The following is a 16,969-nucleotide window of genomic DNA, read 5'->3' as shown; positions in this document are numbered from 1 at the left end:
AGAGCGGTGGACTTGTAATCTGGTGAACCAGGTTCGCATCTTTGCTCCTCCACATGCAGCTGCTGGGTGACCTTGGGCTAGTCACACTTCTCTGAAGTCTCTCAGCCCCACTCACCTCACAGAGTGTTTGTTGTGGGGGAGGAAGGGAAAGGAGAATGTTAGCCACTTTGAGACTCCTTCGGGTTGTGAGAAAGCGGGATATCAAATCCAAACTCTTCTTCTTCTACCATTGACAAGGTGGGCAATGATTTCCTCTCCTTCTCTCCATTTAGTGGTTACTTTTAGAAAAATATATGGTTACCATTTTCGATGCACCAAAAACAAACACAGGGGTAATTACGGATGTATAAAGTATGATTTAACTACAGGTTTACTTATGATTGTTGTGCATTATGGAACTGAGGACAAGCTCTGACCCGGGGAACAGGTGCAGGGGAACAGGTGCAGAACGGCAAACTCAATCACCCACCTGAATCTGTATGAATTGAGCATACAAAATTCGTGTCCAGGGCACAAGGAGCTCCCATTGACAGTTCGTCTTTTCCAGAGCAAATTTACGTAGAGTAGGAAGGGGGAACAACAGTGGGGAGATATGACAGGCAACGGCCCAGGCTTTGTAGACATCTTAAAAGACATCTTTGTAGACATCTTAAAAGACATCTTTGTAGACATCTTAAAAGACATCTTTGTAGACATCTTAAAAGACATCTTTGTAGACATTTAAAAAATAATAATATTTATTTTTTGCTCCTAAGAGGCAGTTCGGTGAACTGAGTCAACACCAGTGGGCTGTCTGGTCCATGAGGCTTAGTGAGGAAGTTGCCTCAGCCGGCAGCTGAAGGGGTGGCAGGGGTTCACCCCTTGCTGCATCTTGTGCTTGTCGCCCACCCCCACTACCACCTCTTCCTCTGCCCTTGCTCCTTCCCTGACCACCTGCTCCTCTCCAGCCTCCTTTATTCTCCCCTGCTGCCTTCAGTGTTCTGAAGCTTCACCAGACCATCTCCAGTTGCCTCAGGCAGCGTCAGATGGTGGCAGAGGAGGAAGTGGGAGCAGTGTCAGTAGGTGCCATTTTCTGTTTTTCCTCAGGAAGCAAAACACCCTGGGCCAGCCCTTGTCTCCACCATCCTCATTTAGTTCTTCCTGCTCATTCGCAGGAGCTTGTTTGTTCAAGTCAATTTCGGTTTGATGAGGCCCTAAGCTACTGAACGTAATGGGGCCCTTTATATGTCCAGCAGTCCTTTGTCAACAACAAATTGTTGCTGTTTTTTGTGTTGAATATATGCTAATTTATGGACCTAATAGGTGCCTAAAGCCATTTGCACATAACAAAATATGTATTTTATCAAAGTAAATGATATAGAAATGAGCAAACCAGTGATATTTTAGGGAACAGACTAGCAGGTGGGGCCCATTACTTACGCCACAGGAGCCTTCACAACACAAAACACTGTTGCTGTATGTATGTAGGTTTTATTTTATCTGTTTTTTATCTTATATTTTGAAAACGTGAATCCAGTTTTTTCCCCTTTAATTTTTGGAGGGGCCCCAAGAGAATGGGGCCCTAAGCTATAGCTTGTTTAGCTTATATGTAATTCCGGCACTGGTTAAAGTGCATGGAGCGAAGCACTCCTATATGTGCCAATATTTTCAGATTTCTCTGAGAGCTCTCAGTGAAATAACTTGTACCAAGAGTTTTCTTAGAAAGTTTTGAGAAACGGAGCTAATTATAAGGCAAGTTGATTTGCTCACCCATAATTTTACCTTGAGGTGGAAATTGATCTTTACTCTTTGCAGAATAAAAAAAGATGGCACTTTTGATTTGAGAAGCAATATTATTTTGATGTCAGGCTTTAATTCTTTAAATAGCTCAAGGAAGTAATTCTGTAAACAATGTTCCCCCGTTCTCCAGGGTATTAAAAAAGAACCTTCTTCAGTTATTAATCGTTTAAGTGTTTAAACTGAATCAGGCTGGAAAAACATGTACCATTGATATTATTTATATTGCATCCAGCTACTCATGCTGCCTTATAATTAGCTTTTACATGTGCATAAGATAGTTTACAGTAATTGAATTGACCAAGTTTGCTCTCACATGCTTCTTTATGAGATGCAAACAGCTTTATCTTGAACAGCGCATAGAAAATGATGTAATCCCTGAGATCTTTATAAAATAAATCATTATGAAAGATACATAAAGAGGGCTGTGATTAGAAAAAAAAGTCCATTAGAAAATCTGAGAGGTTGCTTTATCTCCATTAGAGCTTCACTAATGTTTAACTTGAAGAGATTTTGATGATGAAACCATTGTTTTGCACACTGCAATGCATAACATCAGGGCAAAGATAATAACTAATTTTGGTTTTATTTATAATGAAAGTTATGAATACAGACTCACCATTTTCATCTCTGGTTGTTCAGCCCAACTGTGTCACCACCAATAAGTTATGGTTGTTTTAGATGAAGCAGTATTAAATGTTTTCATTTAATTGCTGTTTTCAAGGATGCTTAACTCATTAAGTCCCTCCCCCATTGAACTGGAGGATGGCAAAGCACTTTCAACAAAACATATTATTTTCGTATTATCACCACAGAGCATGATCCAGACCTCTTTTTGTACTTGCAGAGGGAGGGGTAGGAAAGCCACCATAAGCACAAACAGATTATTGTCCCCTACTCCGCCCCAGGAGTAGGGCTGTATAAACCTATAATGATAACTGGCTTTACAATGTTCTAGTAAAATTGGAAGTCACATTAAATATCACAGAAGACATTTTTTTCTGAGAAAATTTCTGATATTATTCTTTTTCTAACAACAACAACAACAACAACAACAACAACAACAACAACAACAACAACAACATTTTATTTATACCCCGCCCTCCCCGGCCAGAACCGGGCTCAGGGTAGCTAACACCAATAAAATTACAATAAAACGTCAGTTTGAAATATATACATACATACAAACACACACACACACACACACACACACACACACACACACTCCACCATTTCTCTTTTACAATGCCCTGGAGTAACACAAGATCTGGAACACTGTGGGCAATGCAAAATGGTGGCCATTCTGTCAAAGCACAAACACACACAGAGAGGGAGGGAGGGAGGAAAATAAGAAAGATGCTGTGGTATTGGCATTGCTAATGGGAAATCCTATCCCCAATAAATTGTTGGAAAATTTCTCTTTCTGCTGGAGAAATTAACTGAATTTGTTTTCCTAACTTGGTTCTGCCAATTTAGATGCCTGCAAATAGAGTGGAAAATTTTGAAATGCCATTCCTGCACAGCTCTGATTGTGGGGTCTTCTATGTGAGCCATCAGGAGATAGCAATGCATGAACACAAGGCAATAAATGAAAGGATGTATGGATGGGTGACTTCAAAGTCAGCTACTGAATCTGAAAGAAGGTCTTGAACAAAAGCGTTCTATTAGCAGTTTCCCTCAGTTAAGGTCGGGGAACCTGTAGCTCTCAATATGTTATTGAACTTCAACACTGGTTGAGATAAAAAGAGTTGTGATTCAGCAATATCCTCAGGGTGACAACTTCACAATCCTCTCTCTAAGGAAACTCTTGGAGACCCAAAGTATATCTTCATGACAAATACATCTTCAAAAGGCAGCACATATGGGAAAATAAATGGTGACATTGGAAAAGAAGGTGGTAAGAACAGAGTTGTGTGCTGATGAAATTGCTAGATTCTTGTAACACCAGGTGATTACCTTCAGAGTCATGCATTTGTAAAGGACGAGGGCTGTTTCACCCTAAGAAAGACTTTAAATGCTGTGTCTTCCTGACACAATAGTCATGGAACCTGATGGTTTCATTCCCACAAGAGTAAAAGAACTGATCAAAATGGCACCTGTATCACTAAAGTATTGATCACTGGACCACCTTTGAGAGCCCTGCAAGGAAGCTTCTAAGCACATTCAGTTAAATCATGGGTAGGCAAACTAAGGCCCAGGGGGCCAGATCCGGCCCAATCGCCTTCTAAATTCAGCCTGCGGCTGGTCCGGGAATCAGTGTGTTTTTACATGAGTAGAATGTGTACTTTTATTTGTGGGGTATAGGAATTCATTCATTCCCCCCAAAAAAATATAGTCTGACCCCCCACAAGGTCTGAGGGACAGTGGACTGGCCCCCTGCTGAAAAAGTTTGTTGACCCCTGATTAAATCATACTAGAAGCCTTCTTCAGTCTTTCCTACTCAATTCAAGAAGGTAAAGGGGGTTGGGGCATGTCCCTCTACGCCTTCCCCCTTTTTGCCTTCATGTTTCCAGTATGAATTCCTGAATATAGATTAAGGGGTAAAACACGTGTGTGAACTGACCACCTTTTATTCCACATCACCTTGAACGCAATGCTTTGCAGTGGAATCAATCCACATGTATGGCAGCCAGTCATCACATATACTGTGGAGAAATTAAATGACAGACATGCATGAGTGAATGAGTCCCTTACCTGATCGTTTTACCAGGGTAATCTTGACAAGTAGCTTTCTGTGGGACATATGGCTGAGCAGGCTGACCCAACCCCTGCTGCTACACCGGTATCAGATCCCCCAAATTTTGCATAGAGGAACTCTGTATGCCTTCATTAGTCTACGCATTGGACCTTTTCTCACAGTCTCTAAATGTGTGGCCACCGATGTATGTTGCTTGTAGGCTTGGGGCAGTTATCCCACAACCCCCTTATTTGATCTTGTAACACATAAGGGTGTTCATCTGAAGTGACTGAGTTTTCAGATGGAATAAAGGGTGAAGTCTTAGCCTTACACCAGACATAGGAGATGCAGGCAGCAAATGATAAGCAAAGCTAGGATAAGAATATTTATCAGGCTCTTCACTTAGCAGAAATTAACTGGTAGGAAATTTGTTCATCTCATGCTTGTGACAGTATTTATGTTTAGGGCAATTTATAATTTGCACATTACTTCAGCTGTGTCACAGGCTTTTGCTGTGCGAGCCTATCTTTTTGATGCTCACGGGGGAAAGAAAAAGTATTTTGCACTGTCAACAATTTGGCTTGCTGTTTATTAAAGGATTATAACTAAAAAATGTAATGAAGTATCAAACACAAATAATGCTTCAGAGCAGCTTAAACGAATGGAAATGATTTGTGTAAATGATGCTGCTGCAATTCAAACTTGCTGCTCCTCAGCAAGCAATTATTTTCCTAGGCCCGCCTATGTAAAATTCTGATGACCAAGCATTCCTTCCAGGGATGGGCGCTTCCCTAGGGATACACAAACCATAACTTGCGACACTAGGGAGTAGGAAGCGTCTGATTCTGATTTCATTTGCAGTTGACCTCAGCTAGGGCCAGCCCACCTGAGGCGTTTTGAGTCCTGAGGCAAGCCACAAAATGGCGCCTTCACTACCAGGGAAGAAGTGGGGTGAATGATGATCTACATCAGGAAGAGTGGAGGGACTGGAGATCTATATTGGAAACAAGGGAAATCAAATCAACCTTACCAGGTGATTGAAGTGGGAATCAAAGGTCATCGTAAGGAGGGGCTCTGTATCATACCAGGTGGGTGCAGACCCCAGGAGACCCCAGAGGGCAGCTCCCAATTTCCTCCCTAGGGAGGAAAGCAGTAATGCCTTCTGTTTACTGAGAGGCCTTTGTAGAGATGACATGGGACAGGGCTGCCAAGAAGGCAGCAGTCCCCCTCCAAAAAGCACGCCACTGTCATGAACACACCAGCTCCAAGTGTAATCTCGCAGCCCCCAGCTGTCAGCATCGACTCCCCTGATCTTGGACGGCTGGCTGATAAGGGAGGAACGGAGAGCAGGCTGGAACACAGCCAAACCTCCCTGGAAGCCCAAACAGGCACGGAAAGCCACAGAGACAGCTTTTCAGAACAGGAAGGTGCTGCAGCTGACTGAATAAGTCCAAGGCGTAGGAGTATAGGAAGGCAGCTAGACAGGAAGCAAAATAAGAAACATAAGGGTTGAAGGTTCCATCTCTTCTGTCAATACAGGAAAAACACCTCAGAAGGGTCAGCTGAGTGATGGGGGCCAGAGACTTGCTAGAGCCGTCCAGAGATAATTGCTTGGGTTTTTGTTTTTGCAATAAATCCTCCTTTTTAATTACATACACTTACTGTGTTATCAAGCCAGGAACCTGGACTCCTAACAGCCACAACCATCATTGTCATTGTGGCAATGGAAACAGCAGTGGTCAATGCATTCCTTAGAGGCCAGATCAGCTGCCCCTTTGGGTCCTGCTGCCTGGAGTGGTTGCCTCACCTTGCCTTATGAGTGAGCCTGCCCTGCTTTAAGCCAATTAAATTGATCCTCAGTTGTTGTTGATGATGATGATAATCATCATCCTTCATATGTTCCTGTCTGCTCTCTAGGGCAGGCCCTGCAGATGTTGTTCAACTCCAGCCTCTGCCATCATGAGCTCATGTTCAGCAGCTTCTGGAGGGTCATGGGTAGGGCTGCCATCAGCAAAAATGACACTGCTGACATGGCTTGCCATACGTCCAGATTTTCCCAGACATTTGTGCTGACTTTCACCCAGACACTGCTTCCGACTACAGTCTGCTGGGTATGTCTGGGAAGTTCTGCATGTATGACAGCCCTAGTATGGGTTCCTCACCCCTGTTGTAAGGTGTTATTCTCCACAAACTCAGCAATATTTAAAGTCAATAGAAAACTATATGTGAGTGCCTTTGTGTTTATTGAGATACCAGTGAAAGTCCTGGTGTCTGTTAGAGTTCCCAGTTAACTATGGAGAGGGAGACCTGGCCAGGGGTGTGTGTATGAAGGAGCAGTTGCCAGAATTTGCAGGGTAAAGAGCAAAAAGAAGCTTAAATCCATTATTACTCAGTAAACAGGTTTAAACTGGATATCCATCACACATGCACTAGTTCCCAGTTGCTGAACTTATCCCCAGCGCATCATTTCACAAGCTGCTTTCATTAAGGATACATGTGCGCTGACTTCCCAGATTTCGCCTTGCCATGTTCCAACCTAAAACATGTATAGAAATTCCTATGTTAGGGTACAATGCAAATGCGAATTGCATTGCATACAAGTCCATATATTGACAAAAATAATGTACAAACATGCGTTATGTCCATGAAAATAAAATGCAAAAATAATCTGCATCCAAAAATCTGTAAATTAGCAGAAATGCAGAAAAAAATCCCTACAAATTCTCATGAGGACTTTTGTATGTTTTAAAACTTTGATTTTCCCAACAAAGGATGATTGCATTTCAATTCCCATATTAGTCTGGGAAGGATCTATCAGTTCAGTTTGCATTAGGCTGCACAGAAACCAAATCTCTCAAGCTTTGCCTGCTCCCAGATGTGTGGAACATTGTCACTGAATATATTTCAGAGAACTGCTGTGGTGATTATTTGAGTGACGCAGAAATCTTCTGAGGAGCCCAGATGTTTTGTCAGCACGTCACTGGCAGAAACTCATAAAAAGTGGGATAAAAAAAGAGAGAAATAAAATAAAGACATATTTCAGATTCTTGAGGAAAGGGGCATGCATTTAAAGATGACAGAAGAGGTGGTAAAGTGCCCCAGAAAAAACTATCTCCATTTGCTTTAAGAAAAGGTACAGCTTCCTACAGCAGCAGATCCATCAAAACAGCTGAAAAACACAATTTGAAAGCAAAGAATTTTTTAGAAAGCTGAAGTAATGTCATGCAGCTATTACCATCAATCTCACCTAGAAAAGTCATCCAGTTAAATAATAGCAAACTTCAGCCTCTAACTCTTTTCTGTTCCCCTGACAGGTGCTTAGCATCTTCCTGAGGAGAACATGGTATTAAAAAAAAGCAAACTTTTTGACAAGATGATTTAAAACAGACAACATCATTTCAGGAGAAGAGAAACACAACCATTTATAGAAGTGACCAGGGCTTAATTTGTGTCTAGCCCTGGATCAGTTCTCACAACCAGTTTTCAAAGCCAGTCTGGAGTAAGAAGTCTACTTGCACTGGATGCAACCAGTACTGAGGACCCTAAAGTGGGTATCAAAGATCATGGAATATGTTCATCATTATCAAAATAACATTAAATAGTATAATCTTATGTACATTTACTCTGAAGTAACTCCCACTGGAGATTATTTTCTAGTAAGTCTGTAGGATTGCAGGGCATTCTGGCGGTTCCCTCATTGCAAAAAGTGAGGTTACAGGGAACCAAGCAGAGGGCCTTCTCGGTAGTCACACCGACCCTTTCTTATCCTCAGCATATCGTACCACTGATGTAGAATTTCTAATATGCCACCTAATAAAAAGACAGAAGCCCCAATTAATTGATACACCTGATGTGGTGTGGAATAAAAAGCCCCCCACCATCTTCCATTCAGTTCTGCACATTTCTGCATCCATCCACTTTTTTTTTATGTCCTCATGAAAATTCAACAGCACGTCAAAGTGCAAGTAGATAAATAGGTATCACTCTGGCAGGAAGGTAAACGGCGTTTCCGTGCACTGCTCTGGTTTGCCAGAAGTGGCTTAGTCATGCTGGCCACATGACCCGGAAACTGTACGCTGGCTCCCTCAGCCAATAAAGCGAGATGAGCGCCACAACCCCAGAGTCGGCCACGACTGGACCTAATGGTCAGGGGTCCCTTTACCTTTATCTTAATATTTACATTTTTGCTCGAAATATTGCCCAATATACTCAATTTTGCAAGGCAATTTCTCCTGACGTAATGTGTTTTTGTACATATTCCTTGGCTGGAGAATTGCATTTCAAAATTCAGGGAACACCAATTTTCAGAGGAGGGGTGTGTTTCAGTTAATGCATTGTTTTGGAGGTGCAGATTTAGGTAAGTTTGCCTCTAAACACTAACTGAATCTTAGTTCTCTCCCATCCCTCATTCCAATACAGCTCGTTGAAAGACCCCACTTACTGAACTTTGGAGAAAATATCCATTTCCCCCTATTCTCTGCTTCCTGTTTAGCCAGCTACTGATCCATAAGAGGACCTTTTTCTTTATCACATGAGTGCTAAAATTACGCAGGAATTATGTTTAAGATTAAATAACTGTATATACATTTTTTAAAGAATACTCAGGAATCCTAGTGTTGTGGAGCAGTAGTATGGGCTTCTTCAGTCCTCCATGCACTCAAAACTAAAATCAGGCATCCTTTTTATATATTTTATTTATGCTTTTCAGTTTTATACATTTCAATAATTTTAAAATCACTTTAACATTTCAAAACTTGACTTCCTTTCCCCTCTTTCTGCGGTTCCTTAAATTTATTTTTAATATTTTCTGCATATTCAAATTAACTTAATGTGTTCATTTATTCATCTGCTTTAAATATATACTCTTATAAAGCCGTAGGTTATTACAATAATCCTGCCAATGTTCTTATCTGCTTACAGTTTGTTTGTAAATATTCAATAAACCATTTCCATTCTTTTATAAAAAGCTTGTCATCTTGATTTCTTATATTTCTGGTAAGTTTCACCATTTCTGCATGTTCCATAAGTTTTTGTATCCATTCTTCTTTTTCTGGGATTTCTCCTTCTTTCCATTTTTGGGCAAGTAACGTTCTTGCCACTGTAGTCGCACGAATGAATAAATTTCCATACATTTTGTGTAGTTATGTCCCTATAATTCCCAAAAGGAAAGTTTCTGTTTGTTTGTTTTCTTTTTTATTTTTACAAACATTATTTTAAACATCTTTTTCATTTTATTATACAGTGGTACCTTGGTTTGCAAACAGTCTGGTTTGCATACGTTTTGGATTACAAACACGTCAAACCCAGAAGTGTGTGTCCCGGTTTGCAAACTTTTTTCTTGGATTACGTACAATTTTTTGGGGGGGAGGCCCCATTGGCGAAAGTGCACCTTGGGTTACAACCTGTTTTGGTTTACAAATGGACCTCTGGAATGGATTATGGTTGTAAACCAAGGTACCAATGTATATCACTTCCCAGTAAGCTTTAACCTTACTACAAGATCACCACATATGATAAAAAGAACCTTTTTCCTCTTTACAGGTTATCTGATTGATTCAAATCTCAGGTAAACAACCCAGTTCATTCTAGAGGTCACCCTTACGGTCAGATGGAAGAACTCATTCCACTCCTCTGCTATGCAATCTCAGTATCCAGGGTCAGCCAAAGAAATATTTTCATCTGAGGCAGAGCAGGAAATGCTTCCCACCCCCCCATCAAGATCCATTGTACTCAAAACTGGCCATTTTGTTCTGGCAACTCCAGAAGTACAGTGGTACCTTGGGTTACAGACGCTTCAGGTTACAGACGCTTCAGGTTACAGATGCCGCTAACCCAGAAATAGTACCTCGGGTTAAGAACTTTGCTCCAGGATGAGAACAGAAATCGCACGGCGGTGTCATGGCGGTAGCGGGAGGCCCCATTAGCTAAAGTGGTACCTCAGGTTAAGAACAGTTTCAGGTTAAGAACAGACCTCCGGAACGAATTAAGTTCTTAACCCGAGGTACCACTGTAAATTATACAAGTGCTTCTGAAATGACAAACCTGTTAAATTAAATATCTAAAAATCTTCTGCCCTTCACCTGCCAGAAGTAGTTGCCTCTCTGTATCTAGCAGTTGTCGCATGTATGAACTGAGTAGGAATCTTTCTGAATCTGACAAAGCTTTCAATGATTGCTTTGATGTCTACTCCATGGGCTTATAAGAAAGATTTCCCCCTCTATCCATATAAACTATGGATGAATATTCTTTGAGGGGAGGGAGAAGGGAAAAAAACCACCCTGATTGGTTATACAAGTTTCCTCACTGTGAAACTCGTCAGCTCTGGCAGACTGTTATCAAAGTTTCACAGAGTCTAAAATCAATCTAGATAAGCTTTTGAAACACCAAGAAAAATATACATTACCTCCCTACCCCACCCTTGCCTGTCAGTTCGTTTCTAAAGGAGATAAAGCTGGAGGGGTGGGGGAGGTGAGAGGAAGTATCTTTAAAATCTGATGGCCTCCTATGATTTATTTCTAAAATTACATTTCCCATTGGATAGCTCATTGTATCAGAACAAGAGGAAAGCTTGCGCTGTCGTGTTTGACAGCTGTACATGCACTTCACACACCTTGTTCAGAGGGTTATCGTCTTTCAACTACTCCTCAGTCGCTCCCCTGCTCTCTCCATGCGGGCTATTCAGAAGTAGATCTTTACCAGTGATAGCAGTGGAAACATTCAAAGCAACTTTCCCCCCCTTTTTTGGGAGAGGGCATTGTCCCCATTGTCTACTTTTGGTGTGTGTGTGTGTTGGAGGATGACAACTCTGAAGTAAGGCTTCTCAAAGGGGAAACCCCCCCCCCCAAAAAAAAAACAAGTTTAATAAAGTGCCTTTGAGGATTGATGTGGGGAATTAGAAATTTTTCCACTTCTCCGGTGAAAATTCTAATTGAGTTCCTGATTCAGGGCTGGATTGTACTGTTTGACATAAATAAGGAGGGAAAGCTAACAAGGCCTCTTTTCCCCAGTGCATGTACCTGAGGGCTTATTGAGGACAGTCAACCCCTTCATGTCTAGAAGCACAGCCTTTACTATTAGCCTGCTAGTGAAAAGCAGGAGCGTTGACGCCTTCTCTTTTTAACTTCATGCTGTTTAATTTGCTGTAAGGTATAGTTCAGGCAAACTAATTTTTTTGTGAAAGGGAATTTGTCTGAACTGAGCTGAAAGGCTGGTGCTGCAGACTGAGTGCACGTGATTATTTTCTCAACCCCACAGTGACACATTACACCATTTTCCCAGTTCAGATTTATCTTTACTGCCTGCCATTTCAGTGTGGATCATGAAAAGTATGGAACCACCTCTGTACTACTCTCAAATGAGGAGGCTGGAGCATTTCTTGGGCCTTGAAGGAAAGGATATACTTCATATTCTCTTTCTTAGAGTTGCTGCAAGTTGAATCCCTGATCCGGACCTTTTGCAGAGTCGAAATGAATGAGCTCTCCATCACAACAAATGAGTTTCAAAGCTTTACTGGAAACAGTCTTAAAATAGTTACAAAGAAACATTACAAAATACAAAATAACACATTCTTCTTAAACAAGCTATCAGTGTGGTCCTGTCCTTTTTTTCAGTACTTAAGACAGTTCAATAAAGTTTCCTCTATCTGGTCCAGATATAGATCCTAAGCACATTCCTTGTTTAACAAGACTGAGTTGAGCATCTACTGCTACTGCTGGCTCCATCACTGACAAATTTGTGGAGGCCTCAGGTTTCATCCTCCTGTTGTGAGATTGCAGCTTCATGTGCAGCCTGAATAATTACTTTATTATTTCCACAAGTTCTAGTGGAATGAGAAAGGGAGGTAAACTTTTCTCTTACGTCTCTCATAGGGCAGTTATTCCACCCCCTTGATCATTTTGGTTTCCCTTTTCACTACCTTCCCCAATCTTCTCCTCTTCTATTTTGACCTTTTTTTTAAAAAAAAAAGTAAAAGTAATGAGCCTTGCATGATTAGTCCCATGAAGACCTGTCTCAATTTATGTGAATAACCTTAAAGGAGGAAAATAATGCACTTATAAACCTGAAGAGAAATGGCTGATAGATTTTATAGTACTTTGCTGGTCAGGCCCATGCTTCCCAGGAGAACAAAAGTGTTTGGGCAGTATTTAGCTTCATGCAACAGGATTTCCATCCTCCTGTGCAGTCCCCAAAATTTCTCCACAGGGTTGGGGAACCCCCAAAACAGACTGGTGGGGGAAGGGGAGAGGGGAGAACATTCCACTGCACTGGCAAAACATTTTGTTTAGCACCATGTTGAATACAAATGTAGTCTCATGCAGGTCCCACTTTCTGAACACAGCATGTTCCCAGGAAATCATTTGTTAGGGTAGTGTTTGCTTAACAAGCTGACAATTTCCATTATCTCATATAGGAACATTTTCAATCTGTGATTTGTCCAGTCTCCTCCCTCTCCCCCTCTATGGTTTCTGCCCTAAACTGCTGCACCCAACAAGCAAAAGACAAACCAAGTGGGGAGATTTCTCTGATCTCTCCTGCTTCCTGATTCTCTCCCTCCTTCCATGTTTTCTGCCTGAAGAAGAGGAGTTTGGATTTGATATCCCGCTGTATCACTACCCTAAGGAGTCTCAAAGTGGCTAACAATCTTCTTTCCCTTCCTCCCCCACAACAAACACTCTGTGAGGTGAGTGGGGCTGAGAGACTTCAGAGAAGTGTGACTGGCCCAAGGTCACCCAGCAGCTGCATGTGGAGGAGCAGGGAATCGAACCTGTTTCACCAGATTATGAGTCCACTGCTCTTAATCAGTATATTACACTGGCTGCTGCCAGGCAGCAAAACACAAACAAGTAAGGAAGTGGACAAACTCCAGCTATTCAGATATCTGAATTAACCATTTGTGCAGTGAGGTGTGGGTATAATTTTTTGTGTTTGGGTAACTGAAATTTCAGATATTGATTGTTCTGATAGCGGGACCTGCATTACATTGTTTCAAAGCAAGCGTCATTTCATGCTCCCCAGTCCATCTTCTTTCCCCCTTCCTCATTGCACATAGTCCAGTATTATTATTTTTTTTGGGGGGGGGTGAACTTGCTGCAGAAAACCTGCCAATCAACTTTATGTCAGTATCTCAGCTCGCAGTCAGAGGTAACTGGCCTCCCCCGGAGCAAACCGAGTGAGATACTTGTTGACCTTCCCTTCTGCGACTCCCGGCAGGCAAGGTCGTAAATCGGCGATTCTCCTCTTCAGACGTGAGAAGAACACACCCCCTCCTTCTCCCTCCCTGCATTCCCCCAGGGAGGGGAAAAGAGACAGACAGGAGTCTATTTACATGTCTTTTATTCCTGTCATTTCAGCAGTACATAGAAACGTGACTGCACTCTCCAGACTCCAGCAGAAGAGTCACAACTCCACCCCTGTACTTCCAGTACAGGTCACATGACACTCTGAGCTAACATCCGGTGCTCAGTACAGAGAATAGACTCCCCCTTTTTCCCAACAGTACAGTTCCACACATCAACATCCTGTTTTGCATTCCAGCCACCTGCAGCTGGCTTTTGCATTGCTGCTTTTATCCAACAATTTAACTGTGCACCCTCAATTTTCAAGTATGCGATTGAGTCCCACCCAAAAAATAGTGACAGTCTAGAGGCACCCTGAAAACAAGCACAGGCCAGTAGAATTTCACCAACTGTTTACCATAAGGCCTGCAGTTCTGTTATGTTGTCTCAGACACGACAGAAACATGCATGCACACTGAACTATCTGCATCCAAATCTACTTCTGCCATGAGGCAAGGACAAAATGGTCATAATTCTTCTTCTCCCTTCTAAAGCATCTACTGATGTTACAAGAGTCACTTGCTTTGATGAATAAACATGTGCTGAATTGGTTCATTAGGATGACACTATCACTCTTTTGAAACAAAAATAAAGGGGGGACTTTGTTATTTTTATATTTGCTTGTTACAACGGGGATGCTGCATTGCAAAATACAAATGTGTGATAAAAAAAAATTATGCTACTGCTGGTGCTGAAGAACAGCACAAAAAATGAGAAAGGAGAAACCTGATGCAGATTGAAGGCTTTATCTTGCTGATTGCCAAGTATATTGACTTATGAGTGGCATTCTTTCGTGTGCTCTAAATAGCTTTGTTCAGCAGCTTGATAATGAATTGTTGAATGCCATTTTCTATTCCAAATCGCAGCTCAGCAATTACATATTTTATGGGGAACGAGATGATGAAAAACATCTGTTGTCTTGTGAAATTAGAGAAAATAATAATGAAATAATAAATGATAATAACTAATGAGTCTCATTTGTTTTATTTGTTTTTTTAAAAAAATCTAAATCTTGGCTTAATAACATTAGAGAGATTGTCAGCTTTGGCAGGACATCAGTAAGCAACAAGTCATGGGGACAATTATCTTGCCACCATTACTCAGTTCTGTCCTCAGGTGTAAAGCAGCTAGCAGTGGCCATTCATTGAAGTTGTGATGTCTTTTGTGTCAGTGGTCCCACCCTGAACACACACACACACACACACACACACACACACACACACACAGTGTACCTCGGGTTAAGTACTTAATTGCAATCATCAATGCAATCATCAAAAGCTTTGTCAGATTCAGAAAGATTCCTACTCAGTTCGTACATGTGACAACTGCTAGGTAAAGAGAGGTAACTATCTCCGGCAGGTGAAGGGCAGAAGATTTTTAGATATTTAATTTAACATGTGTGTGTGTGTGTGTGTGTGTAATTTAACCTCTGTCACTTCCTTTACTGCCACTTAACTACATCCCTTCCTCTAGGCTCGGCATCTGAGCTGTTCTTCCTCACTGACAATCCTGTGTGCATGTTACCAAAAGGATTTTGTTGTGTGTCCTTTCTTCCTTTCTACACCTTTCAGGGAAAAGCCCTCATGAGGCAGCTTCCAATTTAAAAAAATCAAAACAATTGAACAAATAGCTAATCACCATAATCATCACAAGATAAAATCATATATTGGGGGCCCAGCAACGGAATCCATAAAGACAAAGGCCATAAAAGATGTGACTGGACGTCTAGCACTTACAATATGATCAATGTTAGTGGCCAGCCAGAGGGCGGGATGTCTGAGTGAGGCTGATGACAGGGCCCAGATGCCTTCATACAGTAGGCAGTTCTAAAAATAATTTAATTCCAAGACATTCCAAATATTAAAAGTTAGTACTAGCACTTGCAATGAATCTGGAAATGAGTGGGTGTGAGTAATACAAAATTTGTGTGTTCCCTAGCTCCCATGAACATCTTGGCCATGGGTAGGCAAATTAAGGTCCGGGGGCCGGATCTGGCTCAATTGCCTTCTAAATCCGGCCCACGGACGGTCCGGGAATCAGCATGTTTTTACATGAATAGAATATGCCCTTTTATTTAAAATTCATCTCTGGGTTATTTGTGGGGCATAGGAATTCATTCATTTTTTTCTTTCTTCCAAAATATAGTCTGGTCCCTCACAAGGTCTGAGGGATAGTGGACCAGCACCCTGCTGGAAAAGTTTGCTGACCCCTGATCTTGGCCAATGAATTTTGCATCAGCTGAAGTTTCCAGGTTGTCCTTTTAGGCATCCGTACATAGAGAACATTACTGTAGTCTAGTCTGACTATGATTGTGTGTCTACTTGCTCCCCAAAGGGCCACAACTAGTGAACCAATATAAGCTGTTAAAACACACTTGTAACCATTGAGGTCACTTGAATCTCCATAAGTAACACTTGGTCAAGGAATACATACTCCGAAGTTGTATACCTGCCCAAATCACTTACCAACCTCCAATCAGGTTGGCGTTTTCCCCCAGATAACACCATGTTCATCTTATCTGGAACTAGTTTTAGTTTGTTCTAATCCATCCCAGGGCTGCATTCAGACACATTTTTAAGAGATCGACAAATTTTGCAATCTGATTGTCAATTTGTTTTGACCCTAGAGTGTGCAAAAGTAAAAATAAGAAGCTAGATTTTCAAACATGTTCCAAGTGTTAAGTTTAATGATAACCAAATCGGCCATGCTTTTTTTTGATATGTTTATCATAGATCAGAAGTTTTCATTAGTCATGCTTGTATTAATGAGCACTACGTTCTTCCATGCTGTCTGCTTCCTGTTTTATCTGTTGCATCAATTTATTGCAGCATATATCAGCTAATTATCACATGAGAGTTACTGACAAGTGGTTTGCTCTTTTCTTCTACACAGATGGGGTGAACAACATTAACAGCCTGGGCACATCTTGCAAATATTCAATTGCCACCACCCCCTTTTTAAAGACAAACTAATGGAAAAAGAAAACCTTGTTAAGCTCTCCAAAAGAAAATATTTTATTCAAAGAAGAAGCAACATTTTTCTCCAGGATGATGAGATATGGGAAAGCACATTCAAATGCAACTGTCTTTTCCCAGAGATATGAAGTGTGCTCTTGACAATGGGAAGTACTTTGGTTAGCTTTAAAGAAGGAGATATCTGGATGAAATATCTACTGAACTTG

General features: G+C 41.4%; 1 long non-coding RNA gene across 1 annotated transcript in view; it reads left to right on the top strand.

The window, feature by feature from the left end:
• The first annotated feature begins 1,180 nt into the window (after positions 1-1,180).
• Positions 1,181-16,969, top strand: part of LOC310714484 — a 602,255-nt gene continuing 586,466 nt past the window's right edge. Inside the window, exon 1 of the long non-coding RNA XR_014529828.1 lies at positions 1,181-1,302. This is a non-coding gene — a long non-coding RNA (uncharacterized lncRNA). The remainder of the gene's footprint in view (positions 1,303-16,969) is intronic.

Source organism: Podarcis liolepis (genome assembly GCF_965112155.1).
Source record: "Podarcis liolepis genome assembly, chromosome: 8".
NCBI lineage: Eukaryota > Metazoa > Chordata > Lepidosauria > Squamata > Lacertidae > Podarcis > Podarcis liolepis.
This window is presented reverse-complemented; position numbering and strand designations above follow the sequence as displayed.